This window comes from Eutrema salsugineum, unplaced genomic scaffold (assembly GCF_000478725.1).
Source record: "Eutrema salsugineum unplaced genomic scaffold, Eutsalg1_0 scaffold_7, whole genome shotgun sequence".
In the NCBI taxonomy this organism is placed as follows: Eukaryota; Viridiplantae; Streptophyta; class Magnoliopsida; order Brassicales; family Brassicaceae; genus Eutrema; species Eutrema salsugineum.
This window is the reverse complement of record NW_006256486.1, coordinates 8,037,000-8,053,987: the sequence shown is the minus strand read 5'-3', so window position 1 is coordinate 8,053,987 and position 16,988 is coordinate 8,037,000. Positions and strand designations below refer to the sequence as shown.

The 16,988-nt window shown below is 37.8% G+C and overlaps 2 non-coding genes across 2 annotated transcripts; both read left to right on the top strand.

Annotated features, from left to right (window-relative positions):
- Positions 1-6,567: 6,567 nt before the first annotated feature.
- On the top strand, positions 6,568-6,678 carry LOC112083183. The gene has a single exon (XR_002897482.1). It is a non-coding gene; the product is annotated as a small nucleolar RNA R71 (small nucleolar RNA).
- A 9,469-nt stretch (positions 6,679-16,147) lies between these two features.
- LOC112083219 lies at positions 16,148-16,254 on the top strand. Its single transcript, XR_002897512.1, has one exon. It is a non-coding gene; the product is annotated as a small nucleolar RNA R71 (small nucleolar RNA).
- The last annotated feature ends 734 nt before the right edge of the window (positions 16,255-16,988 follow it).

The window sequence follows — 16,988 nt, the reverse complement described above, 5'->3', positions numbered from 1 at the left end:
TATGACAAAGGAAGGTCCAAGGCATCATTACTCTCTCATCCTGCTCTTCGCTATGTCCATAAGCTACTAGCACACACTGCGTTTTCGCGAGCCAATCAAGTGAATGTCCTTAAATCAGAGTTGGTGACACTACAGCTACCATTCGCAGATCACCCCAGGTTTCCTTGCTTTGCTTGTATCATTGCAAGAAACCTAGTGAAGGTTAAGCATGAGATGCTTACATCTGATGGTCAGGACTACTCACCAGCTTTTGGGAGCATCATCACTTCGCTTATGATAGCAGCAGGAGTTGATTTTTCAGTTGAGACACCTCTTAGAGAGGTTTGGTTTGATCTTTCTTAGTTCTCTAGAGACAGGACTATCACCAGGGCCAAGATGGACCAAATTGAATTTAGTTAGAAGTTCTACACCAGTTCCACCGAGTACAGGGTACTACTACCATCGGATTCAATGCCCCGTCTCCAAGATGGTTCAGACCCAGGATGGAAACCAGAGACCAGCGACTTCCTACCATCTTTGCCACTCTTACCTCTGACCATGAAGCAATTTCTGGCTGCAAAAGCCAAGAGAGAGGTAGCTGCAAACAGCAGGAGACTACAGCCTGCACCATCCTCATTCAGAGCCAGTTCTTCTCATTTCAGAGCATCCACTAGGAGTTATGCAGATTTTGCAGCTTTGAAGAAGAAGCTTGACCAGCAAGAGAAGATCAACAGGTGCATGAAGAGACTACTGAAGATCCGCCGGTCTGATGACTCCTCATCTACAAAGACAGATGACAGCCATGAGACATAGGCCCCTATCCATCACCATATCATACCCACGGTTCTATCAGCATTTTCTTTTATTTTATTTTAGACTCTTTTGCTTTTATTTTACCATCTTCTCACCAACTTTTTCACACTGGAGACAGTGTGATTTAAGGCTGGGGGAGGATGTCTATCCGTACTAATCTATTTTCTTTGTTTCTTATCTTTTTCTGCAATTTTTAAAAAAAATTATGCTGATTAAAAGACCTTGAGTATTTTTCAGGAATGTTGACACAAAAATATGATGAGTAAGACCCATGTGCTGCTAGACTTTTCATGCTAGTTTCTTTTGTGGTTAGTACTAGACTAGGCGGTAGTTAGAGTACTTGCACTACGAACTCCCACCAGAGGATTTCTATTCATGGAGATCATTTCTTCCAGGATATACTAGCTCATTTCACTTGAACATAATCTTGACATCTAATTTTCTCATCATTGGTTTAGCAGGCAACATGATTCACATCTAGGATATCTTTACATCATTGTTACCACTCTTTGTTGTCCTAGATGGCCAGTTTATCTTTAGCTGGTACCACACCCTTTACCCAATACCATCATTTCAAACTTCATGCATTCTCTCTTTAGCTCTTTTGGCAGATATGTGCAAAAACGCCGGAGAGAGAGGAACAACATAGTTTTCAGTCACTCAAGAGAAGGACTGAAGAAATTTGGGAAAGAGGAGTATCAGCAATCCTATCAAAGCTCGATGGTGCCTCAAAAAGTTTGAATTTAAAGGTAAATTTTGTGCTTCCTAAGACTCTCAATCAAAAGGCAGTATCCCCTTTCTAAAAAAAAAAACGAAAAAAGGAGAAAAAGAAAGAAAGGAAAGGAAACTAAAAGCAATCCTATCAAAGCTCGATGGTGCCTCAAAAAGTTTGAATTTAAAGGTAAATTTTGTGCTTCCTAAGACTCTCAATCAAAAGGCAGTATCCCCTTTCTAAAAAAAAAACGAAAAAAGGAGAAAAAGAAAGAAAGGAAAGGAAACTAAAAGCCTAAAGAGTCTAGGGTAGCCAAAATTATTTGAAGCAAAGGCTGCAAGTATTCAATTGTGGGGATTTTAGAACCTGGACAAAAATCTAAGTCTGGGGGAGTTATGAGGAGAACCTGAAGAAGGGAGATCAAGAATCTTAAAGCAAGAAGAATGTGACTGGAAATTTTGGATATCAACAGCTCCACCCTCTCTTGCTGTTTTGCATAATGTGTTGTCTCTCCAGAAAAGGTAACCCTAAACACATCAAACCTCACCCCTGAAAGAGTCATTTTGAATACGTAGCATTGATTGCTTCACTCAAATCCTTTTGATGAAAACCACTTAAACTATTGAATGAATGTTAAGAGCTAGTTGACTGGAGGATAGGTTTAAGTGTGTAGACTTTTGCATGGCGGATCAACAGGCTAGTTATGTTTATGCTTTGATGAGAATTTTCTAGATTATCCTTGATTTGAGCATAATGACTAACTCTGGTTTAGAAGCATGGTCTCTGAGATTTGTTAGTTCCTGCGATTTTCAAACCTCTTTTACAGGTTCAGATCTTTGGTTTTGTTTGAGGACAAACAAAGGTTTAAGTCTAGGGGAGTTAATAACACTTGATTTTGACCACTTTTATGGATCATTTTCAATATCTTATGCAGGTGTTTGATGTGCTCAGGTTTTAACCCTAGTTTTCTGCAAGCGCACAGATGTATGTTGTAGTACTTAAGGGTCGATCCACTGAAAACCAAATAACTGCAATACAAGTTTATTTGACATGAGAACTGGGCTAAGATGAAAATATGGGTTTTTGGTTGGGGGTTGTGAACAGTGACGAAAATAGAAAATAATAAATTTAAAAACTAGTAAACAATAAGAGCAAACCAATACGAGAAGGTGTTGGGCGTTAGGGAATTCGCCAGAAATCATAGACTAGCTAACAAGAGAATCTAACATAGAGTTTTCTATAGATGTGTTCCTGAAAACAAACCCAGACTAACCTACTCACGTAGTATTAATCACAAATCAATTCACTAAGATTTACTAAACTCCCATTCGGTTCTCTATGTGTCAAGAGAAATCAATTTGATAATTTCACAAAACGCTTTAGATAGACTCACGCCGTCTAAGAGAATTTGTTCATCCAAATATGGTTAATTTATTCAACAACACTTTCGGTGAGTAAATCAACCTAATCGCAGTAGCTAGATGATCAATCCAAGCCACATAAACGAAACGCAGATTTAGACGAATAGCTCTAAAGATAAACCCTAATCTAACAAACCAGAAATCAATCCATGAATCTCTTTGAAAAATCCCTTAAAACCCAACAAGGGAATTACTCAATCATAGTGTATGAAAACATCAAAGAAGTATTGTAGTTTGCAGGAAATTAATTAAGAGAAAGGTAAAGAACAAAGAACGAGGATGAAGATGGAGATCAATGATGGCTCCTTCGGCGACTCCTTCTTCTCTCGAAGACGGGAACTCCGAGGTATGCGGCTCTTCTCTGCTCTTTATCCATGACTTGGTCATTAGAATGACCTAATGTAGTCTTCTAATTCGTTGGAGACGTCTAGGGTTTGAATGATAAGTAGTGGGCTGAACTTGGGATTGAATTAGGTCACTTTCGGACGCCAACGTTGTCTGGCCGCGGTCGCGGTGGTGCTGACCGCAGGGAATCATGGTCTGGCCGCGGTTGCGGCATATGCTCTCCTTCGAGACTGAATTTTCTGTCTTTAGTGCATCGGGAATATCTAAAGGTCTAACCGTTGGATTGTCTCCAAACCAATTGCATTAGAACGGGGGTTATCTCCTCTATTTTGAGGATGATCAGACGGTGAAAAAATCTAAATCGAGTGCCATACGTCTGACGGTCTGCATTTATCCAAAATTGCTCATTTGTTCCAAATTGCACATCTTTAGTCCAAGTTTCCTGAAAAGTCTTTTAAAACTCTAAAACATAGAAATCAGTTAAAAACCATTGAAAACAGAGTTAAAATACATGCATAAGATATTAAAACGATCCATAAAAATGGTCAAAATCCGGTGTTATCAACTCCCCCAAAATTAAAGCTTTGTCTGTCCTCAAACAAAACATAGATCAAGCCATGAAAGAATCTTTAATAACCCACAGGAACTAAACAATATCTCAGTGACCGTCCTTATAAACCATAACCTATTGTAAAACATCTATCTAGAAAATTCTCACAAAAATACAAACATAACTATTCCCGGAAAGAATCTAAGTCTGGGGGAATAGCTGTTTACAACAAAGGAGGAAGGATTATGCAACAACATTTGGCAAGAATAACTGACTGAAAACTGTGGTCATCAACAGGTCCTTATCTCTCTTGCCGTTTTGCATATTATCTTGCATCCTCCAGATCTTCAGGTAACCCGAAACACTTTAACTCCACCACTTAAATAGCCCTTTAATGCCAAACGCCGTCTACCTTGGATGATGTCTTTAATGAGAACTCACTATTGAACTTAATGAATGTAGAGTGCTAGTTGACTGGAATCAAGATTTAGATTGTTTAAGTTTTGCATGACGGTAAAAGTGGACTAGTATCTCTTATGCTTTGGTGAGAATTTTCTAGACTAAGTTATGGATTGATGCACTATCTTTGGTCCTAGTATAGGAGTTCATGTCTATGAGATTTGTGCATTCCTTATTTTTGTTTTCACTTAACCAGTTTAGGCTTTTGTTTTGTTTGAGGACAAACAAAGGTTTAAGTCTGGGGGAGTTGATAACACCGTATTTTGACCACTTTTATGGATCGTTTTGAAATACTTTTTCTATGTTTTTAATTGTTTTTAAGTACTTTTATTACGGTTTTCTAGTATTTGTAATTCCAAGACTTTTTCAGGTAACTTAGGGAAAAGCTAAACAAAATGGATAGAAAACCAGATTTCAGCTCAGAGTCAAACCGTCAGAATTTCACCCCTGATTGAAGGCATTCTCACCGTCTGATCCAGCTCAAATTTGGAGACCTTAAAGATGGAAGTATCAGCTTTCCAGTGCACTTTACAGCTTGGCAATCCAACGGTTCAATCAAAAGATACGCGAAGAACAAGATGTCCCGTAAACCAGCCGGCAAGCACTTCCACCTGCGGCCAACAAGCAATTTCCCACGGTCAGGAGCATCCCGACCGCGGCAAATCACCCATTCCCTGCGGCCATCAACCTCCGAGCCCAAAAAGCCCATTTCTGAAGCCCACATTTGGAGAAACCCTAAGTGACGTCCAGAGAGGTCTTGAGCACTATAAATACATGTCTTAGGAACCCTAAACGATATCAATAGAGAACAACCTCATATTATCTTTCATTACTTTTATTGTTTTTGCTTTAGCTTTTAGGGAGAGAGAGATTTGTTCTCTTGAACCCTTGTTCTTTCTTTTTCAATTTCGGTTTCTATTCTACTTATTAATACTATGCTTTTGATTTCGTTTATTATGTCTGAGTAGTTTTATTGTTGGGATTAAGGGATTTTCGATGGGGATTTATATGTTCGATGAGGATTCCATGAGCTTTTGAGCCGAATCTTAGAACTTTTTCTTCTGAATTCGTTTTTACTGCATGAAAGTAGCGTCATGAACTACAATCTGATCCAGATGCTTGGTGACACGAAAGTGTTCATCAGGTATCAGATCTAGTTTGGGAGAGCAAAACAAACATAGGAGTGGAAACCTACCTATGGGCGATTTGTGAATTAGGACGAGTCTTAAACATAATGCATCTCTTCTCTTTCAGGGCCAGAGTGGAAACCTACTGGTCAGGGTTGAGAGAGATAGTTGTCTATGATCACGACAGTGGCGTATTCATACGTCCGTGACTCCAGTTTGAAAAGTTTAAGCTAAGATCTTACCAAATTTCCTCTCTAGCAATGTTTTGAATCGTTCGTACCCCTGAGAAAACTTCCCTGAATCCCAATGCCTTCTTCCTTATTGATTTACACCGATTTTCTTTCAGCCTTAGTTCAATATTGTCTTTCCTTTTTAGTTCATTTTCATTTAAGCATTAGAATATCCGTTTTTTTATCATTTTTAGTCATTTTCATTAAGTTTAGTTATTACGTCATTTAATTCCCGTATTCTCTTTTAATATTTCGTTTTTACATTTTAAACACACCACCAAACCCCCACTAAACCGTTTTTGTTCTAGACTTCCTTACTTTAATCTTATTTCAAAGGCTTTTTGCAGGAAAAGATCTTCCTTCCCTGTGGATTCGATCTCTAAGTACTACAATCGATCAGCTGTGCACTTGCGGCTATTGATTTCAATTAGGGTAAAACTTGACACCCACAATCACACCAACATCATCAGTGTATAAGCAGTCCACTCTTATATCTACATCGTCTGCTAATCTTTGCAGCTTCATAAGAAGTGGCTGCACCATAGGCTCGAGCTTGTTGTCTTGAAAGGTTAGAGATGATTTTGGAGCAGATTGGAGATTCATATGGGCGTGATCTTGTGCTCCAAGTTGATGATTAATCTCAGCTGCATTAACTGCTTCGCAGACATTAACAGAACGCTGCTGATTTTGGAGAAACAATTTCACCATGGCTTTAAGTTCTTCAATTTCCTTATGATAATGGGAAGTAGAACGTGATGTTCTTCCTTGATCAGGATAATTGTTTCTGCTGCTTGCAGCAAGATTATTAATCAAGATGTAAGCTTCTTCCACAGTCCTTGTCATGAAGTTTCCATCGCTTGCTACATTTAGAGGAGCCTTAGATGTCCATTCAAGACCTTCGTAGAAGGTGTTCAAGATGCATGTCTCTGTAAAACCGTGATGAGGACATTCCCTAATGTAGCCTTTATAACGATCCCAAGCTTCATGAAAAGGTTCGTCTCCTTTTTGTTGGAACCTATAAATCTTGTCTCTAAAGAAGTTTGATCTAGAGGTGGTGTAGAAATGGTTAAGGAAGGCAGCCTTGCATTCGTCCCATGATTCGAGTGAACCAGGAGACAAAGACATGAACCAAGCACGCGCCTTATCACACAGAGAAAATGGAAACAACTTGCACTTTATGTAATCTGCAGGAACTCGAATGAATTGTTTGGTACTGCAGATTTCTTCAAAATCTTCGAGATGGTCCATAGGATTTTCTGATGCATCGCCATGGAACCGGTTCTGCTTGCCCAATTTGATGAGCTTCGGGCTAATCTCATAGTCTACGTTGATAGGTTGTAGACTAATAGAAGAAGGGTTCTCATAGAAAGCATATGGAGTGTTATAATCTCTTAGAGTTAAGCGAGGAGCGTTTTGGAACCTAACGTGCTCATCAACGTTTTGCTGGACGTGGTGGTTATCTCTAAGCCTATCTCAACCTTGCAAGTGTCTATTGTTATTGCCAATCTCTAATTTTGTTTTGTGTGTGTGCGTTTATTTTTAATTAATTAATTAATTTTTATATTAATATATAATTTTTTTTCTTTCTTTGGTTTTTTTGTTTTTAGTTTATATATATATATATATAATTTTTTTATGATAATATATCTATATCAATTTTTTTGATAAAATAATAAATATTTTTTTATTAGTTATATATATATATATAGATTTATATTTTTTTTGTTTTTTTAATATTAATTTTTATATAAAATAATAAATATTTTTATTTTTTTATTTTTTATTTTTTCAAAAATGAACAGAGAACGTACCTAAGACTCGATTCTGACCTGAAACTCGTAGGCAACATTAAAGGTCCCCAGTAACGACGCCAAAAACTTGATGTGCTTAGGTTCTGCAAGTGCACAGATGTACATTGTAGTACTTAAGGGTCGATCCACTGAAGACCAAGTAACTGCAATACAAGTTTACTTGAGATGAGAACTGAGCTAAAATGAAAATATGGGTTTTTGGTTGGCGGTTGTGAACAGTGACGAAAATAGAAAATAATAAATTTAAAAACTAGTAAACAATAAGATCATATCAATACGAGAAGGTGTTGGGCGTTAGGTAATTCGCCGGGAATCATAGACTAGCTAACAATAGAATCAAACATAGAGTTTTCTATAGATGTGTTCCTGAAATCAAACCCAGACTAACCTACTCACGTAGTATTAATCACAAATCAATTCACTCAGATTTACTAAACTCCCATTCGGTTCTCTAAGTGTCAAGACAAATCAGTTTGATAATTTCAAAAAACACTTTAGATCAACTCACGCCGTCTAAGAGAATTTTATTCATCTAAATATGGTTAATCGATTCAACAACACTTTCGGTGAGTAAATCAACCTAATCGCAGTAGCTAGATGATCAATCCAAGCCACATAAACGAAACGCAGATTTAGATAAACCCTAATCTAACAAACCAGAAATCAATACATGAAACCCTTTGAAAAATCCCTTAAAACCCAACAAGGGAATTACTCAATCATAGTGAATGAAAACATCACAAAAGTATTGTAGTTTGCAGGAAATCAATTACGAGAAAGGTAAAGAACGAAGAACGAGGATGAAGATGGAGATCGATGATGGCTCCTTCGGCGACTCCTTCTTCTCCCGAAGACGGCAACTCCGAGGTATGCGGCTCTTCTCTGCTCTCTATCCACGACTTGGTCATTAGAATGACCTAAAACAAGTATATATAGTCTTCTAATTCATTGGAAACGTCTAGGGTTTGAAGAATAAGTAGTGGGCTGAACTTGGGCTTGAATTAGGTCACTTTCAGACGTCAACATTGTCTGGCAGCGGTCACGGTGGTCCTGACAGCGGGGAATCATGGTCTGGCCTCGGTCGCGGCCTATGCTCTCCTTCGAGACTGCATTTTCTGTCTTTAGTGCATTTTCTGTCACCGTTGGATTGTCTCCAAACCAATTGCATTAGAAAGCTAGTTGTCTCCTCTATGTTGTTTCAAATTTTGGGGATGATCAGACGGTGAGAAAATCTCAATCAAGTGCCATACTTCTGACGGTCTGCAATTATCCAAAATTATTCATTTGTTCCAAATTTCACATCTTTAGTCCAAGTTTCCTAAAAAGTCTTTTAAAACTCTAAAACATAGAAATCACTTAAAACCATAGAAAACCGAGTTAAAACACCTGCATAAGATATTAAAAAGATCCATAAAAATTGTCAAAATCCGGTGTTATCAGTGTTTTTACTCAGTTTTAAAGGTTTTATAAGTGTTTTCCATGTCTTGGAGATTTAAAAGGCTTTTCAGGAAACTATGGGACTTTGGAGTGCATTTTGGAGCAAAAGTATATTTTTGGATAAATTCAGGCCGTCAGAAGTTTGGCAACCAAAGAAGACCTTCTCACCGTCCGATCATCTCCAAATTTAAAGACATTATAGAGGAGACAACCAGCTTTTCAACACACTTGAAATCAAAGCAATCCAACGATTAGATCTCAAATATATCATCAATGCACTGAAGGCCGATCAACACAAGCCCACTCAAGCACAAGTACTTTCACCCGTGGCCAGCCTTCTTCCCACCGCGGCTCAGGAGGTTTCACCCCTGGTGGACCTATGTCCGAACCTCAGGAGCCCAACTAAGGCCCAAGACACTTCCTGCACCCATTTTACAAGTCCTAGACGCCCAAGACGTGGAGAAACACTATAAATACTCATTTTTAGGTCTTTTGTAAGAGAACCTCTTTCTTCTCTTTGAGAGAGAACTCATCTGTAGTTTTAGGTTTTGTTTTTATGCATTTGTAGAAGCTCTCCATCGCCATACTGTCTTCAATAAGAAAAGTTTTTCTGCAACTTTGTTTTTTTTTTTTACTTTTCTTCTAAGTTCTAAATCGATGATGATGTCTACCTCAGCCATGTCTGAGTAGTCACCTAGTTGGGTGAAAGGGTAATCCAAAGGGACCCCATGTTCGAATGGCATCTAGATTTTTAGGAAAAAAGGATTTCAATTTTTAAGATGATTCTCCCATTCATCCAAATCTCAAAGCGGTAATTCTGGATTGATCACCCAGAATCCGATCCTATGTTTAATCCGAGTCACGAGAGTGTTGTACCTTGGTTGCCTGAACCGGAATTTATGGATATCCCCGTCGTAGGAGACGAAAGCTTCCTACGGAGGATACATAAGCAGAGATGGATTCCGATCTACAAAGCATGATCTTGTTCTGGCATGAGAGCGAGAGTTAATTGCCATGAACAAGTGATTAGATGATTAGGGTGACGAGAGTTGGCTAATCATACATGTGTCTATCCTAGTTTCCGAGTCATAAAAAATCCTTGCCTAAATTCCTTGTGTTTTGGAACATGAACCCTAAAGATGAATCTTGAACCCAGTGCTTTTTCCTTACTGTTTTTCAACCGATTTTTACTTAAAGCTCTTTTTAATTCTCTGCATAATTAGATTTAGTGACAAACCAAAACACCTTTTTATTAGATTAGATTTACGACTGTTTTTAGCATCAGTTAGAAGTCCTCAACACACAGATCTATGTGGATTCAATCCCTAAGTACTATTGGGTTTGTTGTGCACTTGCAGCTTGTCTAGGGTATAACTTGTGTTGCCCACTGCACTCACATCAACAATGCTTACTTCTGTTCTGCACTCAACCGAAATACAGGAACCGGTGCTTTCCCGTTCGAAGTATATGCAATTCAGTTCTGTTGCATAAATCAGGCAAGTCTAATCTTGACTTATCATTGTCTTTTGTAATTCCCGGCACGTTCATCACTCTATGCATGATGTTATCAAAAAAAAATTCTCAATGTGTATGACATCAATATTGTGTCTGAGCAGATGATCTTTCCAATGTGGAAATTGCCAAAAATACTTTTTTGTGCCAATTATGATGAATTCCATAACCTTCAGGCATATTTGCTGGGGTGTGCTAGTTTCCCCCACGAGTTATCGTTTCCCAAGCCCCCGAATGCTCGATTTGCGCTTCAATATCAGCTCCTGTTAAATATACGGGTGGAGAGACACGTACACTTTTATTCTCCCTAAATAACCTCTTGTTCCTCCGATATGGATGGTTTTCCGGTAAAAACATGCGGTGACAATCAAAGCAGCATGTTTTTATACCATGTTTAGCTGAAACGCATCAGTTCGATCAAGACAATAAGGACAAGACCTCCCGTTTATAGTCCATCCTGATAGCATACCATATGCAGGGAAATATCTTATTGTCCACATAAGCACAGCCCGCATAGTAAAATTTTTCGCCTTTGAACAATCCTATGTTCGAACACCGGTATACCAAAACTGATTCAACTCATGTATGAGTGTCTGCAGAAGTACATCGAGAGATTGCTTCAGATGATTGGGACATGAGAACAAAATATTCATAAAAAGAAATTCTCTTTGCATGCACATATCTGGGGGAAGGTTATAAGGGGTCAGGATTACTAGCCATAAATAATATTTTCTACCAGACATACCGAATGGACTAAAACCGTCAGTGCACAGACCAAGATAGACATTTCGTTTGAAATTAGCAAAATATGGGTATACCGTATTGAAGTGTTTCCACGCTTTTGCATCTGATGGATGAGTAACTTTTCCACCTACTTATGTATGTTCTGCATGCCATCTCATCAATGCAGTTGTCCTTTCAAATTGATAGAGGCGTTTCAACCTATCAGTTATAGGAAGATACCACATTTGTTGGTATGGTATCTTTTTATGCCCAGAAGTTTGCGGCATGTATCTTGGTTTTAGCAAAACGACATTCCTGCAGCTTATCATCATCTTTCCATAAAATCATGCAATTATCAACACATACATCTATAATCTCAGAAGCTAGAACAAGACTAGAAATCATCTTCTGTATTTCATAGTATGTTGCCGCTGAAAATTATTTTCCGGGAGATAATCTTTCATAAGATCAGCCTAATCATCCATGCAAACCTCATTTAAGGTATAATATGTTTTAATTGACATCATCCTAGCTGCCAATGATAATTTAGACTGACCTTCTCTACATCCTTCATAGATTGGTTGTTTAGCATTGTCTAACAAATCATAAAATCGTTTAGCATCTACATTGGGTTCCTCAACAACATTACCAGTATTCGTTTCATGAAATGCATCTGTAAGCATCTCATACATCCTATCATGATCTAGACCTTTATCAGATTGATAATGATTAGGCTGATAATCATTTGATTCATCAAATTCAACATGACTTTGATAATTACTACTACTACCAGCATTCTCATGAGCATTGCTGCCATATCCTTCTCCAAGTTGATACCAAACATAATATTATAGTATGAACCCTCTATTTAATAAATGCGTCCATAGTGTTTGGATTAGAGTATACCTTGTATTCTTGCATTTCAGACAAGGACAAAACATTTTCCCTCTTTATTTGGTTCTCTCCATATTTTTGGCCTGATACATGAATATTTCCAACCCTTTTTTGAATTCTTCTGTCAACGCCCCTTCTGATTCTTTTCGCATACACTTCCAGCTTCTTAGCTCATATACAGGCATGATGAATAAAATTCAAAAAAACTCTCTCTCTATCTATATTTTTTTTGTTATTGTGTTTGAATGATGTTGTTGTGAATGAAAGAGGAAATGTAGATGTATTTATAGCAAAATTTTTCCCTTTAAGACGCTTTTACGATGGTTTTTTACATCTATTTTACATCGCTTTTACATCATAATCGGCAATTTACGATGATTTTACATCGATTATATTTCAATGACTAAGGTAGGTGAACATGTTTTAAATGTTTTTGACCTACATTATATTTTGACGTACAAACATCATAAGATTACATTGATTATCGTATGACGTAAAAACGTCTTAAATATACGTCGTTTTTACGACGATTTTGCATCGACAATAGATGCTCACTTTAATCAACGTTTAATCTTCATAATATGTCGTAAATATTATAACGAATTTACGACGACTAATTTGTACGACAATGTTACGATGGTTTGTTTTTTTGTCGTAAAACCATCGTAAAACTGCAAAGATTACTAAACGGTCGTAATGGGTCATTGGAAATCAATTGTTCTCTTGTATTGCGACAGCAATAAGTTCTTTTTCTGTTATTGCATAATTGCATTGAGCTTGGTCTAGAGTTCTGCATGCGTAGTAGATTACGTGCAGTTTCTTATCTGCTTTTTAGCAAGAACTGCTCGGACTACTTAGTCACTTGTTTCACACATAACTTTGAATAGTAGTTTCCAATGAGGTGCTTGCACGACTGGAGCAGAGACAAGGGCTTCTTTGATTTTATGAAACGTGGCTAAGCACTTGTCACTGAAGTCAAAGATTGTTTCTTTGCAAAGCAAACGCGTAAGAGGTCTAGCTATTTGAGAAAAATCTTTTATGAAACACCTATAGAATCTTACGTGTCCTAAGAAACTACGAATTCCTTTCACATTTGTGGGGGGTTGTAGGCTTGTCATGCCTTTGATTTTTGCTTTGTCAACTTCACGATTCCTTCACGCACCATGAAGTGATATTTTTCCCAATTTCATACTAAGAGCTTATCTTCACATCTTTGCAAAACTTTACCAAGGTTGGCTAAGCATTTTTCAAAAGAAGATCTATAGACTGAGAAATCGTCCATGAAAAATTCCATAAAGTCTTCGATAAAGACTGTGAAGATCGATATCATGCATCGCTGGAAGGTAGCAGGTGCATTACACAATCCAAAAGGCATTTGTCGATAAGCAAACGTGCCATATGGACAAAAGAATATCGTTTTTATTTATCCTCCGGTTGAATAGGGATTTTAAAAAATCCGGAGTATCCATTAAGGAAGCAATAGTAGGGGTGATTAGCTAACCTTTCTAGCATTTTATCTATGAAGGGAAGCGGAAAGTGATCTTTTCTAGTTGCTGCGCTCAGTGACTGTTCTTGTAGCGATTATTTTATCTCTATTGTTTTTAATGACAATGAATACTTCTTTCTTCGGGACACCATGAACTGGGCTAACCCAAGTGCTATCTGAGATAGGAAATATTATTCCGGCTTCTAAAAGCTTCATAATCTCCTTCTTAACAACATTCATGAGGTTTGGGTTTAGTCTCTTTTGACTTTCAATTGAGATTTTAGCATTATCCTCGAGATTGATCTAGTGCATACAAAGATCTGGAGAGATTCCAGGTATGTCATCAAGTAAATATTCTAAGGCTTTTCTATGCTTTCTCAGTTTGGACAACAGCATTGTGGTATCTTCTTCCGTCAAACCAGAGTTTATAATAACAGGATAGGTCAAATTCGGTCCACGGAAAGCATACTTAAGTCCGATGGGAAGAGGTTTAAACTTGACTTTTGGGGCTTTTAGCTTGCTCCAGGGATCCTTTATTGATGTGAATGTGTCTTTAGGAGGTGTAGGAATATTTGTTTGGTCCTTAAGATCTAGATAGTTTAAAGGCTTTTATAAGTTTTGGACTTATCAAGCATTGCGTTCGTCTTTTGTAGATGCGTGTGTGACACTTAAAGGATCGTCGAGAAGTAATTCTTCATAGACTTTCTCAATAATTTCGTCCAAGTCATCAATCCAACATATTTTTCCATCCAAACTTTGTTTATTGAAATTTTTGTTCATGTCGAATTGCATAACTAAACCGGCTAGATGAAGGTCAATTCTTCCTTCTGGGACATTGATTATGGCTCCGGCTGTAGATAGGAATGGTCTTCCAAGAATAAGGGGATCCTTAGATTCTCTCTCTAGTTCTAGAACTACAAAATTGGTCGGTATGGAACTTTTTTCAATTTTGACGGGAACATCTATTAAGATGCATACTGGTTGTCTAATGGAACGATCAGCTAATACTAAAAAATCCATATCATAGATGGTGCATAAAAGTACCAAGCTGATAACTAAGAATTTTTAGGCTCTTAGAGGGTTATCAATCCCTTTGCTGTTGTAGCATAAAGGGTATCAAATCAATATGTGTGGTAGTTAGGCACTAGTTTATAAGATAAGTTCTTAAATCAAGTGATCAAAGATGAGTTTGATAACAAGTAACAAAGAACCATAAAACATAAAACAAGCAAAGCAATGATGATTAATAAACTAAACAAGCAAGCAAACAAACAAGATGATGATTGTAAAGCAAATGATAAAAGATAAACCTCTAGATGTGATCAATGTTGATTCATGATGCTAAGAACATAATCCAACACTTGTTACTCTTTAGTCTAGACTTCAAAAGCAGATTAATTCATTCCCATTACAATAATCTCTTTGCAAACCACTTAATCAAGATTAATTCACCCCACGATCAAGCAATCAACAAGCATAAAGTTTCAACTCTAATGATGACCAGACAGTTTCTACTTAAGCGAACACTGAATCTTACACAGAAAGATGCAACAAGTAATCACATGATCTTAAAACCAATTAACTTAGATCTCTAATCAAAACCAATCCTCTCATGAAGGCATTACCCTCTACACTAATCTATTTTCAAACCAAATTCCCATTTGTGAAATATGAATTAACGAGCATTAAGAAACATTTCTAATATGTCATTGATGCATTTAACTATCACTCTCATGATGAAAAAGGCATAAACCCTTAGCTTAGCTCTTTCAGGCATTTCATCAAACACCTTGTGGGTGGAGAAATGCCTATGGTCTAGATCAGAGTGATGTACAAAGATCTAGCATTAGGAGCAGCTAACTAAGGAAAGAAAATGAGAATCTAGATCCTAAACATCATAAATCAAGCATCTAAGCATACTAATCTACATACCTAGAAGCTTAAAGGATGACTGCTCATTAATCATGACGAACACACCATTTCCTTTGCAAGAGGTGATGTTAATCATGATTAGAACAAAGATGAGATGATGCAATGATAAGAAACAGATTTTAAATGATTAAATCCACCTTGTTGTTAATCTCTGCCATTTTCTTGTTGAAGTCCATGGCACCACTTGCTTGACCTTGGAGACTTTGCTGGAGCAGGTTATGTACTTCTTGATCCTTATTCCCTGAGTTCTGTTGGAGGCTTTGCTGTTGGGGAGGGACAGAACCTTGTTGGTTATTGATGTGAGAGTGAAAGTTCTGGGTGGGGTGATTCTTGTAGTAGGTAAAGCCTTTTTGGTAACCTTGTTGTCCACCTACAAAGTTTACCTCAGCTGTTATGTCATCCCCTTGAAATGTGTCTTGACACACATGATTCACATCTGTAACCAAGTTGACTGACTTATGAGAAGCTAGGAGAAGTTTATCTAGCTTCTCATTGAGAGACCAGATGTCTTTCCTTGTCCTTTCCTCTTCAGCACACACATCACCTCTTGAATTCCTGTCAAAGTATGATCCATAAAGCTCATCACTCTGAGCTACATTCTCCACAAGGGTCATGGCATCATTGACTTCCTTGGTCATGAAATTACCATTTGAAGCAGTGTCCAAGAGGAGTCTGACCTTTGGTAAAGCACCTCTGTAGAAGGTACTTAACAAGAGAATCCATGGTGAGGGCATTGCATGGTATACCCTCTAAATCTTTCCCAAGCCTCACAAAAGGATTCATGTTTCTTCTGAATGAAACTTGAGATTTCATTTCTTAACCTTGCTGTTCTTGATGAAGAGAAAAATTTGGATAGAAATGCTCTTTTGCATTGCTCCCATGTTGTGACTGATCATTGAGGTAGAGACTTTTCCCATTGATGAGCTTTGTCTCCTAGGGAAAAAGAAAATATCCTCAACTTGAAACTGTCCTCACTCACTCCACTCATCTTAGTTAGATCACAAACTCTATCAAAGTTGTCAATGTGATTTAATGGGTCTTCTAATGCCAAGCCATGGAACTTGTTTGATTGCACCATGTTGATCAAGCCAGATTTGATCTCGTTTTCAGGTGTAGGAGCTTGAATCCCATGTATTTGACCCTGAGCATTGGCCTCATCACCAGCTCCCACAACTTGTCTTGGACGTGGAGGTGGTGGCTCTTGCTGATTCTGGTGGTTTCCATTACCACCATGAGCATGTTGCCCTTGATCCATGACCCAACCTCTCAATGTGCACATCTCTTTCTCTTTGTCTTCTTGCTTGACTTCTGGTGTTCATACACCTGATTACAAAGACAGCACTTGAAAGGTAATCAGTAAAACAAAAGAAAATGATTTGATCTCAAGAAGAGCCAAATTCCTAATGCTACAATGAATCTCCAATTGGCAACGGCACCAAATTGATAATAGGTTTTTAGCCTACTAAGGTCAATTAACCTCTTGTGTTGTAGCACTTGAGGGTCAATCCAAATGGAGAGATTCCAGACATCAAGATTATATGGAACTATCTTAATCCA